This window comes from Tupaia chinensis, unplaced genomic scaffold (genome assembly GCF_000334495.1).
Source record: "Tupaia chinensis unplaced genomic scaffold, TupChi_1.0 Scaffold144682_1, whole genome shotgun sequence".
In the NCBI taxonomy this organism is placed as follows: domain Eukaryota; kingdom Metazoa; phylum Chordata; class Mammalia; order Scandentia; family Tupaiidae; genus Tupaia; species Tupaia belangeri.
In genome coordinates this window covers 568,111-579,275 of record NW_006204543.1, presented here as the reverse complement: position 1 = coordinate 579,275, position 11,165 = coordinate 568,111, and the positions used below count along the sequence as shown (strand labels likewise).

The 11,165-nt window shown below is 64.2% G+C and overlaps 1 protein-coding gene and 1 long non-coding RNA gene across 4 annotated transcripts in view; one reads left to right on the top strand and one right to left on the bottom strand.

Annotated features, from left to right (window-relative positions):
* LOC114005849 (uncharacterized) overlaps nucleotides 1–7,801 on the top strand; it is an 8,875-nt gene extending 1,074 nt beyond the window's left edge. The window contains exons 2-3 of one of the 3 annotated variants that reach the window (XR_003547645.1): nucleotides 487–5,085; nucleotides 5,190–7,801. This is a non-coding gene — a long non-coding RNA (uncharacterized LOC114005849). Of the gene's footprint in view, nucleotides 1–486 lie in introns of all 3 variants that reach the window. The other 2 variants (XR_003547647.1, XR_003547646.1) reach the window with 2 other exon arrangements.
* KLF13 (KLF transcription factor 13) overlaps nucleotides 1–11,165 on the bottom strand; it is a 28,291-nt gene that overhangs the window by 5,478 nt on the left and 11,648 nt on the right. The window lies entirely within an intron of this gene.

Below are 11,165 nucleotides of genomic sequence, written 5' to 3'. Positions count from 1 at the left end.
AGTGGGCATGCGAGGGAAGGAAGGGTTCACCAGGTATCTTGATGCTCCTGGCAGGGGTGGCCCCAAAGCCCAGTGCCACGCTCACACATACATGCAACTGCAGAAGAGCAGGCACCCGGGCAGGCCGCGGCCATGCGGTGTGTCCTGGGCTCTGCGGCTGACCTGTGAGCAGCCGGAAGCCAGGCAGGTGCACCGTGTGGGGGCGGTGTGTGCGTGTGCAAGGTCAACCCACTCCGGGTCACACCTGCGCTGCCACCCAGGACTGCTCGATCTGGGGCGAGCCCACGTCCACCGGCCCCAGCATGCTGGCTTGGAAAGGCCGGGAGGACCAGAGCCAGGGACATCATTAACCTGCTTCCCTCCTCTTACAAGGACACAAAGCACGTTTGGAAATTTCCACTCCCAGGGTCCCCTTTGGACAGCAATAATGCCGGTGGCTTCTGCCAAGCAGGAGGCCAGCTCTGGAGTGTCCCCTCTGACCCGCAGGAAGAGGACATCCACGGCCTGGCCAGACCTTCCGACTCCCACTGCTGCATGCGAGGGCTGACCCCGAGAAGTGGACACCCACAGTCCCCCTGTCCTGGCCTCCTTGCCGGCAGGGCAGCCAGAGCACCTGGAGTGCAGGAGGGCCGCCGCCCTGCTCGTAGACGGCATGCCATCACAGCGCTGTCCTCAGCACCTGGACACCAAGCCCTGCCAGCTCTCCAAACCCCAGCAGTGACATTTCAGTCAACCTTCAGGCACCTTCTGAAACACCAGGAAAACAAGGGAACGTGAACTTGCAGCCCATGCCTACAGACGCAGGCCCTTCCAGGGCAAGAGCTCTCCCTCTGAGGCTGGCCGAAAGGAAGGCAGCCGGTGTCAGCAGCGGAGCACTTTGGGGTCTCAGCAGTGAGCAGATGCCCAGCCTAAGGAAGGAGCGGAAGATGTGAGCACGATCAAAGACAGATGGACAGCCACCAGCCACGTGACAGTGTCCACGTGTCCTCACAGCCATGCAGGGTAAGCAAGGAGACGTGGTCCACGGGAGGCACACGGGTGTCCATGGGGGGTTCACGGGGTGTCCAAAGAGGGTGCATAGTGAGTGCACAGGGGGTGCATGAATGTCCACGGGTGGTGCACAGGTGTGCACAGGGGGTGTGCATAGGGAGTGCACAGGGGGTGCATGGGTGTGCATGGGTGTCCACGGGGGGTGCACAAGAGGTACGTCGGGAGTGCATGGGTGTCCACGGGGGTGCATGGGGTGTGCACAGGGCATGCATGGATGTGCACAGGGGGTAAACGGGGCACACAGGGAGTGCACGGGGTGTCCACGGGGGATGCACGGGGTGTGCACAGGGAGTGCGGGGGGGGGTGCATGGGGCGTGCATGGGTGTCCACGGGTGATGCACGGGGTGAGCACAGGGCATACATGGAGTGCATTGAGTGTCCACAAGGGGTAAACAGGGGGCACATAGGGAGTGCACGGGGGGATACACGGGGTGTCCATGGGGGATGCACGGGGTGTGCACAGAGGGTGCATAGGGGGTGCATGGCTGTCCATGGGGGGTGCACAGGTGTCCCCGAGGACAGAGAGGGACCACTAGCAGGTGACACGCGCACAGAAAGCACACTTGGGAATGTGTCCTCACCCTGCCCACGGTGGCTGAGTGTCTATGGGCCTAACAGCCACCTCTATCCTCTTTCCCGGGAACACGAGTTCCGTTGGAGCAGCACTGGCCCAGGTGAAGACGCCTTTCCTCCTGGCTCCCTTGCAGCTAGGCCTGGCTCTCTGAGCTGATTGTAGCCCAAGATTCCACAGAAGCCTAAGCTGGGCTTCCCGGATAAAGAGGGTACACGCCCTTTGTCCCAGTGCCAGAGCAGCAGCCTCCGGCATCCACAGGGAACAGCAGTCACAGCTGCATGTCTGCCCTGGCTGGGAGAAGAGGGACACCAGAGCGTGCCTGGTGGTCTTGGGCTGGGCACTAGCACGGACCTGCCATCAGGGACAGAGGCCCTGCGGACAGCCTCGAGTCTACACTCCGGCTTCGGCTGCTTCCGGAACACGGCGGGGGACGTTCTGGTGAACCCGAGCAGCACTGTTGGCTGCCTGGGCTAGGTGACAGGGCCCCGGGGGAGTCACAAATCCAGGAGAAGCCTCTGTGCCCACCCTGCCCTCCACCCCTCCAGTGATCCCAGGACCCAACCTAAACAGGACCCTGGGTAAGGTCAGCAGACAGCGCCATCTTCCTGGCCCTACCCCACCAGGACCCTAACAGCACACCGGAGCGGGGACGACAACCACACGGTGGGTGGTGACAGGGGCCGTACCTCCCTGAGCATGTGAGGCGTGTGTCCTGTGGGTGGGCCAGTGAGGTGCTCCCCCCACACACAGAACAAAGAAATAACCCTAAGATGCTCCGGAAACCAAGCAGTGTACCTACTGGACACAGCAGTACTACGACCCGGCAGCTGGCGGTGAGGGGCGGGCAGAGTGAGCCCGAGCACTGCCGTGCCTACACACCATGTCCCCAGCAGCTCAGGGGCCTGGTGGGGCGGGCGTGGGGGGAGGGGACCCCCAAGCCTTGGTTAAGCCAGCAGCGTGGGTCTCCTCATAGAACGTATGGCCCAGCCCTTCCTGCATGGGCCAACTCCCCGGTCACCTGGGCAGGCATGGGGACATCGCTCACTGGGGCCCAGCCACCCCTCTCCTGCCAGCTCAGGGGGTGAAGTGGACCCCAAGGCAGGGCAGAGACCCCTCTCTGGGCGATGCCTTCATAGGAGCCGGTCACAGAGCCTGGGCATGGGGACCCTCTGGGTGGTGCAGACGCTGGGGCCAGCGAGGACTCAGGTGAGGCAGAGGCCCAGCTGATGAGCCTGGGGGCAGCTCGTAGAGAGCAGAGCCAACGGCTCCAAGCTCCTGCCAACCCTCCTGGATAAGGAAGGGCTGCAAGAACAGGATGCCCCAAGACAAGGAGGCCCACGACCCGGGTCCACCCACTGGCAAGTCCGGACGGGGCAGTGAGCAGGGATCAGAGGCGAGAGGTGGGCTGAGGCAGGATGAGCCCGAGAGAGCCCAGAGTGGAAGAGTCTGGCTCCCAAGGCCTCCCTGCACCCCACCAAGGTGCTGGGGGCTCCAGAATGCACAAGGCTGACAGCTGTGGGAAGGGCCCCAGGACGACAGGCGCCCAACCCCTGGGCCGAGGCTGTACAAGCCGTGCCCACAGGCCCACGTGCAGGGTGTGGCAGGCAGGGCACCCAGGGACGGCACCGCCCAGGAAGCCCAGCGGATGACAACGAACCTCAGGGAGGAGGACGTGCCTAGGGGGGCGGGAGTCCTGCCTGACTGCGGGACCAGGGCAACACCAAGGTGTCTCTGGAGAACACTGACTTCACAGACGTCCCTGTCCAGGGCTGCGGTCCCCGCGCCCCCCGCCGTGACTCGCTGTGCCTAGAAGACAGAGCGCATCTCAGGGTCCCACCCCGAGGAGGGCATGTTGGGGGCTCCCACCAGAGGAGGCCGTGTGCTGGCTCCCACCCCGGGGAGGCCGTGTGCTGGCTCCCACCGGAGGAGGGTCTAAGGAATCACTGGTGGCCGATGCGCCATCACACCCTGTCTTCCAACACAACCCTGGCCCACTGGGCTCTGGGCCTACAGGACAGCAAGCAGCACGGAGCATCCAGGGTGGAGTCCTGCACGCTGTCCGGAATGGCCTGTGAGATGCTGGGGGAGCCCTGAGGCCGACTGTGGACAGGGTTGGCGCTGGCCTCTGCTGTGCTCCCCTGCCCTGGCCAGCCGGGATCCCTTCAGGGCCCACGTGGGGCCTTGGGAACTATAAGCAGGCACCAGAGGCCCTGTGCCTGCTCTGTCACCTCCTGTGTGTCCCGCGTTCCATGGGGCCCAGGACCGTCAGCCATGCTAGGGCACGCAGGCCCTGGTCACTGGCACAGCCTTGAGGGCAGAGCTGAGCTGGGCTCCAGGGCCATGCCGGGCAGGGACAGGCCCAGCCTGGTGCTGTCTCCCTGTCCCAGCCACAACCCAACGCGGCATCGAAGCCTGAGTCCTGGGACCTGGAAGGCCTGGGGATAACCGGGCATTTCTGCTTTAAACGATGAGCAGCCACAGAGAGGAGACCCCCCAGGTGCCACGGTATCCCTTGGGGGTAGGGTCCTAGTGAGAGAGGGGACCAGCTTGGAGTCCCATCTGCCAAGAGTCCTCCCCTCCCCTGCATGACCACGGGCTGCCCATGTCTGGCAGGCCCCTATGGGAGCCCAGGCCACCACGGCCCTCCCAGTAGCTATTCCAGGCCTGAGTCCCCTCCGGGAGGACGACGGGGTGATTGGAGGCTAAACTTAGCCACGGGCAGACAATGGTGGTCAGAATCACAGGTCGGCTGAGGACAAGCGGCAGTGAGCTCTCTGCGGTGGGGAGGTGGTGTGAGCAATAAAGGGAATCGAAAATGAAAACCCATCTGCAAGAGGCCGGCCCTGCTGGGACTGGCTGTGCAGCAGCTGAGGTGGGCCTGCCAGAAGGCGCCCTCTGTGAGTAGGGACCGTCCGTAGCCAGCACTCAGGAGCACAGCTCGGCTCAGACAGCCCTGAGGTCAGTGGCTGGGAAAACCCAGCAAGACCCTGCACCCCGGGTACAAGCCAGTGACAGGTCACAGGGCCAGCCTGACCCAGCCCATCCCGGCACCCCTTCCCTGCAGGCCGCAACTGTGGGAGGCAGGCACGCCCCATCCAGGCCCTGTGCGTGCTTGTGAACCGTCCTCTGCTGGCCCAGGGAGCCCCACAGCCCCAGGCTTGTCTATGCTCACCCCGGTGATGCCCACAGCTTTGCTTAGGAGCCAGCTCAGTCTGCACGACCCTCTGGGTACCCTGGTGGCTGATCTGGCCCACTTGCCAAGGCCAAAGGAGAGAAGCCAGCCCCCCCGATTCAGACGAGGTCCCCACAGAGCCGGGACGGATCACCTGGGGCCCTTGTGTGGCGCTGGGTTCAGCTGCTGTGATGTGCAGGCGAGGAGGTGTGACGGGGACCCGGTCGCCGCTGGACCAGGCCAGAGTATGGGGTGGTCGCAGGCAGGTGGATGGACCTGCAGAGCCCAGGTGCCTCTCCCTGGGGACTCAGGCTCGGGGGAGGGACAGGGACCCTGGGCCACCAGCCCTAGGCCAGGCCTCTCTGAGAGACAGGCACCGTCCCTCTGCTGCAGGACCTCCAGACTGAGGGCCCCAGCGCTGTCCACCGGCATCGGCAGAGGCCGCTGCCAGAAACCCCGCTCCAGCACAGCTGCTGTCCCGTGGCCCTCCTGACCCCGACAGCACCGGCCGCTGCCTGGACGCCGACGCAGGAGCTTGCTCTGCAGAGAGGGCGATTCACCCTGCAGTGCGAGCGCCTTTGTGGGCTTCTAGGTGAGGCACCCTGGGCTCAGACCCCATCAGAATGTGAAACGGAAGGCGGCCCAGAGGAAGCCACCTGCAGGCCCCAGCTTTTATGTTAAAATACATCAGGGGACTTCAAAAAGCTTGTAGGTAAACGGCGGTAAAGCATACACTTACTTTGCTGCAAAAAATCCTTGAAATCCATGCATGGTTTTTATGGAATGTGCACTTCCCATAAGCTTGCTGAAGCTCCCTTGTATGTGTGCAAAAACATTGCATGCGGCACTAGCAGGTGGTGGGACTGAAGTTACCGAATTTCCTGTCACTGGCTCTCCTCTTGACCCTGGCCTGCCTCCCACATCACCTCTAATTAACACACTCCAGCTCAAACCAGAGATGACTCACACAGGGTACCGCACACGCTCCGCAGCTGGGCCGGCACTGCCTCGGGACTCGGCCTGCTGGATGGGCTGAGCACCGCCCATGCCACGCTGTTCCCACCACTGAGCGGCCGGCCATGCGTAGAGGACCGTGTGCCTGGCTTTCTCAGGCCCTGACCCGACGGGATCTGCCCCCAGGTTCGGGGCTGGTGGGTTTGGACCATTTAAATAGCGAGTCATTCCTGGAGACGCGTGACACGACGGCCCTGCAGCCCTCCTCCCCGTGCTGGTGCCCCTCATAGGCACAGTGCGAGCAGCCAGGCTGCCGGGCCAGTGAGGCAGTGTGGCCCAACACCCCGGGACGCTAGCCCACACAGGAATGTCGCAGTGTCACGTCCTAAGGTTTTTCTGTACACACTGAGCACGTGTGCACCCGTGACCTGGGGAGGCAAAGACCCAGTTGGGGTCCTCCCTTTCTGTCTCATTCTCTCAGGGAAGAGATAAATAAACCCAAGTAAATAAATAAAAGCAGAAAGAAACATGGGGCTCTTTCCCATCCAGAGCAGTCGTGACCCTGGGGCCCTGGGCAGTGACCATCAGGTCTACACCCCAGCCTGCTGTGGGGGCATCTCAGAGCACGCCAGGCCTCAGTCCCCATCAGCTGGGACCACCTCTGTGGCCCTCTCCAGGGCTGTACCTAGACTCCAGCTGTTCCTCGGCCTCCAGGTCCCAGACTCTGAAAACAGAAGTGGCTCTCTGAAAGACACGTACGCACACCCCGCTCCAAACACACCAACGTCTGTGCTCCATGGTGGACACTGCATGGTCCGAGGCCCGGACAGCACAGGGACCAGTGCAGACACCGGAGCTTGCAGGGTAGGCGCTGGGCGGGCTCGGGGAGGCCCTGGAAGAGACCGAGTGTCGAAGTTCTCTACGAAGATGCCGTACACGGGGTACCCAGAAAAGCAGTCAGCGTGTAAGTAAAACGGAAGGAGACCAAGGTGGAGGCGCCGTGGGGACACGGTACACATCAAGCTACCCCACTGAGTGGGCCGGCCTGGGACCGCTGCCTTCACCCCAGGCCCAGGGAACCTAAGTCCCCACGCCCCAAATACGTCTGTCTGGCTGCGGACAGGACTTTAGTGCAGTGTCCTCGCCCAAAACGTGTCCACCCTCCTCTGTGGCCGTACTGAGACCACACTCAGACGCCCACCTGCCAGCTAAGGGGAGAACCAGGGCGGGTTCTGGAGGTGGCCCGTGTGACAACGGGGCCTGTGTCCATCCTGCCCACCCGTGCAAATCCATGCTTCTGCCGAATCCCAGGCAACTGCCGAGTCGTCCCCTGCGGGGCCTGCTGTGCACCTCACCGTGAGGGCACCGCTGCCTGAGGGCGGGAGGACCCCCAGGGATCTGCCCCAGGGCTTCCCTCGGGGCAGACGGGTACCATGTCTCGCAGACGTCCCATGTCACTGCAAAGGCTGGTGCAGTGACATGGCGGCTTCTGGGTACAGTCCAGCCAAGGACACGTGGCCGACCACACGCCAAAGCCGAACCTCGCGTGGACTCCGGGGTACTCGAGCGCACCTGCTCTGTGAACTCACACCCGGGGGCACACAGGGGCGGCGCTGGACGGGGTTGGCGCCCACGTGGGCCGCCAGGTCACCCTGCCCCACCCAGCAGTCGTTGCCCACCTTGTGACCTGCACAGGTGGGTCCCCGGAGACGCAGTGCCAGCCTCCCTTCCCTGCAGGGCGGCAGTCCAGATGGAGCAATGCCTGCAGCCATGACCCTGCAAAGTCAGGGTCAGGGAGGAGGCAGCAGGTCTTCAAGGTGACCCGCCTGGTCATGTGCACTCTGTGGCCTGGTCTGGTGCTTGAGCCACCCCAACCCCCGGTTCATACGGTGACTCCTCCTCCTCCCAGGTGAGGGCCACGGGAGGCCATGAGGCCACAGCGGGTCTCAGGACAGGGTCAGTGCCCTGAGAGCTCACCAGCTCTCCCACCAGGGGCGACCCAGAATCCTGGCTCCAGCACGCAGAGAAATGAGTCCTACAGCTTACACGCCACCCACCTGCGTATTTGTGACAACAGCCTAAGGGACGAGACGCAGCCTCAGCCCAGGACCCCAGTGGACCTTGCTAACACCAGCCAGCAGCCAAGGCTCCCACGGCAGCCCCAGCACTGAGCCGGGTGGCCGAACCACGCTCTCAGACAGGGTCAGCCCCCAGGCCACCCCCCAGCCAGGCCATGGGCTGCCCGCTGGGGCCTGTAGGGGCCTGGCGTCCCTGCAGGGACCGGGAGCTTCAGAAGCACAGGTGGTGTTTTCGCTTCTCCTTGTGGTTGCAGGTGGCGCCTTTGAAAGAGAAAAGGAGATTTGGAAGTGACTTGATAGCGTGCGACCGAGGCACCGTGCCCAGGGCAGAGCTGGGGTCGTGAGGTCAGCCAGAGGCTTCAGGGCCTGGTCCTGGGAGCCCAGGGCCCTGAGAGGAGGGCTGTGGGCAGCACCGGAGGACAGGAAGTGAGGCTGAGGCCTGGGGGCTTCCCGAGCCGGTGGGTGGTGCCGGTGGCTGAGCCCGACCCCTCACATGTGCCACCAGGTGGACGTCAGGATGGAGGGAGGACCCATGGCTGGAGGGAGGTCAGGCTGGAGGGAGGACCCAGGGGGTCAGGCCTGTGGCACCGCCCTCCCCAGGCTCGGAGGCCGGGCTGCAGCAGGCGGAGGCTGTGGGTTCAGAAAAGGAAGCAGGTGTTTTCCGGAAGCCATGTGGGGGTCTTCCCAGAAGGGAAGTCACGGTCACTGACCCCGTCACTCTGCAAGCGGCCTGGGCTCCCGGGGAGAACACCCACCGGGCCTGGGGTTCTCACAGGCCTGTGATGACCCCACAGTGCTCTCCCCACAATGCTCCCCAGCCACGGCCCTCTGCGGGAGCTGCCCACGGGTGCCCTGACCCGATAGCAGCTGCAAGGCCCCAGGTGGGGGACTGAGGAGGCCCCTGGAGCCAGGTCGCCACCTGCCCCACATAAGCTCACACACAAGCGCGATTCCTTGGCTGAAGACTGCACCCCAGGCTGGTGGGGCGCACGCACACATCGGACTAGCCCCAGGCCTGCAGGTCAGCCCTGTGACGGCAGGGCACTGTCCACGCGAGACTTTCAGGGTCCAGGCAGGGCAGGGTCACTGCGAGAAGCTATCTCCCAGTCCTCACTCTCACCAGGCTTCCTTCACGTTCAGGGGCAGGCTCAGGCCCCCAGGGCTCTGGGCAGGTACTGGAGGGAGGCGGGTCCTACTGTAGCCAGGGGATGCCTGCCCTCACTGCCAGGTGGGCAGGGACAGGGTGCCCAGGCCTCTGAGGACAGAGGCGCAAGCTTTGGTGAAGAAGCCCACGTCCCAGTGCTGGCACCCACAGTGGCCTGACGTGGCCAGCAGACCGCCCACCTCCCCCTCCCTCCCTCCCATGAGCCCACAGGCCTCCCCATCTGCCCTGGTCAAGATTTCATCACTGTCCCCTCCTGACTACCCCCACAGAGCCCGACCCGGCCTGCCCCCACCCTCTGAGGGGGAAGGGACACCAGCCACAGTCCGTGAGCACTGGGCACAGCCCCGACGGCATGTCCTGGCCTGTCCCCGAGGGTCAGCCTGCCCTGAGCCTCAGCACTGCAGGCTGGACACCCAAGGAGACTGCAGGGCCTCAGCTGCGACCCCAGCCTTCTCTCAGCCACCTGGGGCCAATCCCCACTCCAGCGAGCTGGCTTCCTGCCTGCCCCTCGGGGGGCAAAGGCTGGGCCTGTACCCACCTCAGACAAAGCAGCCACTTTGCAGTGCTATTCTCGGGGAAGGGGACATTCCCAGCTGGCACACGCCTGTCCCAACCCCTCCCACCTGCGCTAAGGCAGGTAACAGTGAGGCGAGAGGCTGCTCCTGAGGCAGCAACCAGAGGGACACGGGAGTCATGTCAGCGGAGCTCCCAGCAGTGGGGCTTCCTAGCCTTGGCCCCGGCGGCAACAGGTGGAAACACCTGGCTCATCCTCAGCAGTCACTCGGGTGTAAAAACATGGGCAAAGGCAGGGGACAGGCGACTGTGAGCGAGCTAGGGCCGGACACGCCCTCCTGGTGCCATCTGCACGCCGCACAGTGGGATGGATGCTGGAGCTGCAGGGAAGGCGCGCTAGCAGGCACAGGTGGGCTGTCTGGGGTCGCGCACAGGCCCAGGCTGGTTGTCCCTGACAGCCAGGACTTACAGAGGGCAGAGCAGGTGTGGCCGTGCGTGGATGCAGCGGGGCTGACATACCTCCCTCTGCACCCTCTGCTGTCCCCGGCCTCGCCCGGCAAGGGCCTGCCCGCTGGGATGGCCAGGCGCCAGCAGAGGCAAGGCCACCCTGACTTACAGTCACCTCAGAGCACACAGGAAGCTGGCCGGTGCCAGGTGCACTTGCAGGACCATGGAAGCAAGGAGACCAGTGTGGATCTGAGTCCAGGGACAAGGAGACAGCTCGGTGCCCCGTCCCATGAGCAGAGCTGCTGCCCCGGAAAAGAGTGAAAGGAAGGGGCGCCCAGTACACCCGGCCAGCCGGATGGCGATGGCTCGGCAGGCGGGCAGTGGCGGGGCTCAGAGTTCTACTCGAGGACCCGGCACTGAGGCCTGTGTGCCAACAGCTGACTGCTGGCCCACCCCGTGCAGCTGGCGGGACCAAGTGTCCCGGCACCCAGGGTCCTGCCGTGCCTGGGCTGGAGGGCTGCCCTCAGGAGCCAGCCTGGCAGCAGGTCTGGGCACAGGGCAGGGCCCCCAGGAAGGCACTGCCCCGAGTCTCCCTCCAGCTTCGGAAGTCTCGCCCAACTACATGTGGCCTTGTAAAGCCTCTCCCTCTGGGTACAGTCACTTGGCACGACCCCCTCCACCCCGTCACAAGGCTGCTGCCACAGGGTCACCCTGTCCGCCTCTGGGCAGGGTCTTACGCCTCCAGCGAGGCCTCAGCACAGCTGCTTCTGGTCCGAGTCCAGTCAGCAACCCCGGAGGCCTTGGTTACCTGACAGCCAAGGGGGTCCCCGGGAATGGTCTGCCACGCCGTCTGAGCACAGCAGTCAGCACCGGGTCTCCATAGCAACAACAGGACATGCAGGGACCCTCCGTCTGCTTCACTCAGCCCTGACCCCGGCATTTCAGATACGAAGCCAAGGCCAGTGCCCATGGGGCCATGCTGGGGGAGGCTCCCCCTCCCGGGCACAGGGAGGTTTGGGGCAGGCAGTGGGGCCCAGAGCTCCTGGCACCTACTTCAGACAGCCCCGAGCCGTCTGTCGGTTTCCTTCTGGAGAGCAGGCGGCTACATGTGTGCCCACTCAGAAGCCTGTGGGAGATGTGCTCTTGCAGACAACCCTGGACACACACATACACCCCTCATGCCTCACATACGTGTTCTCCTTGACCGCTCTT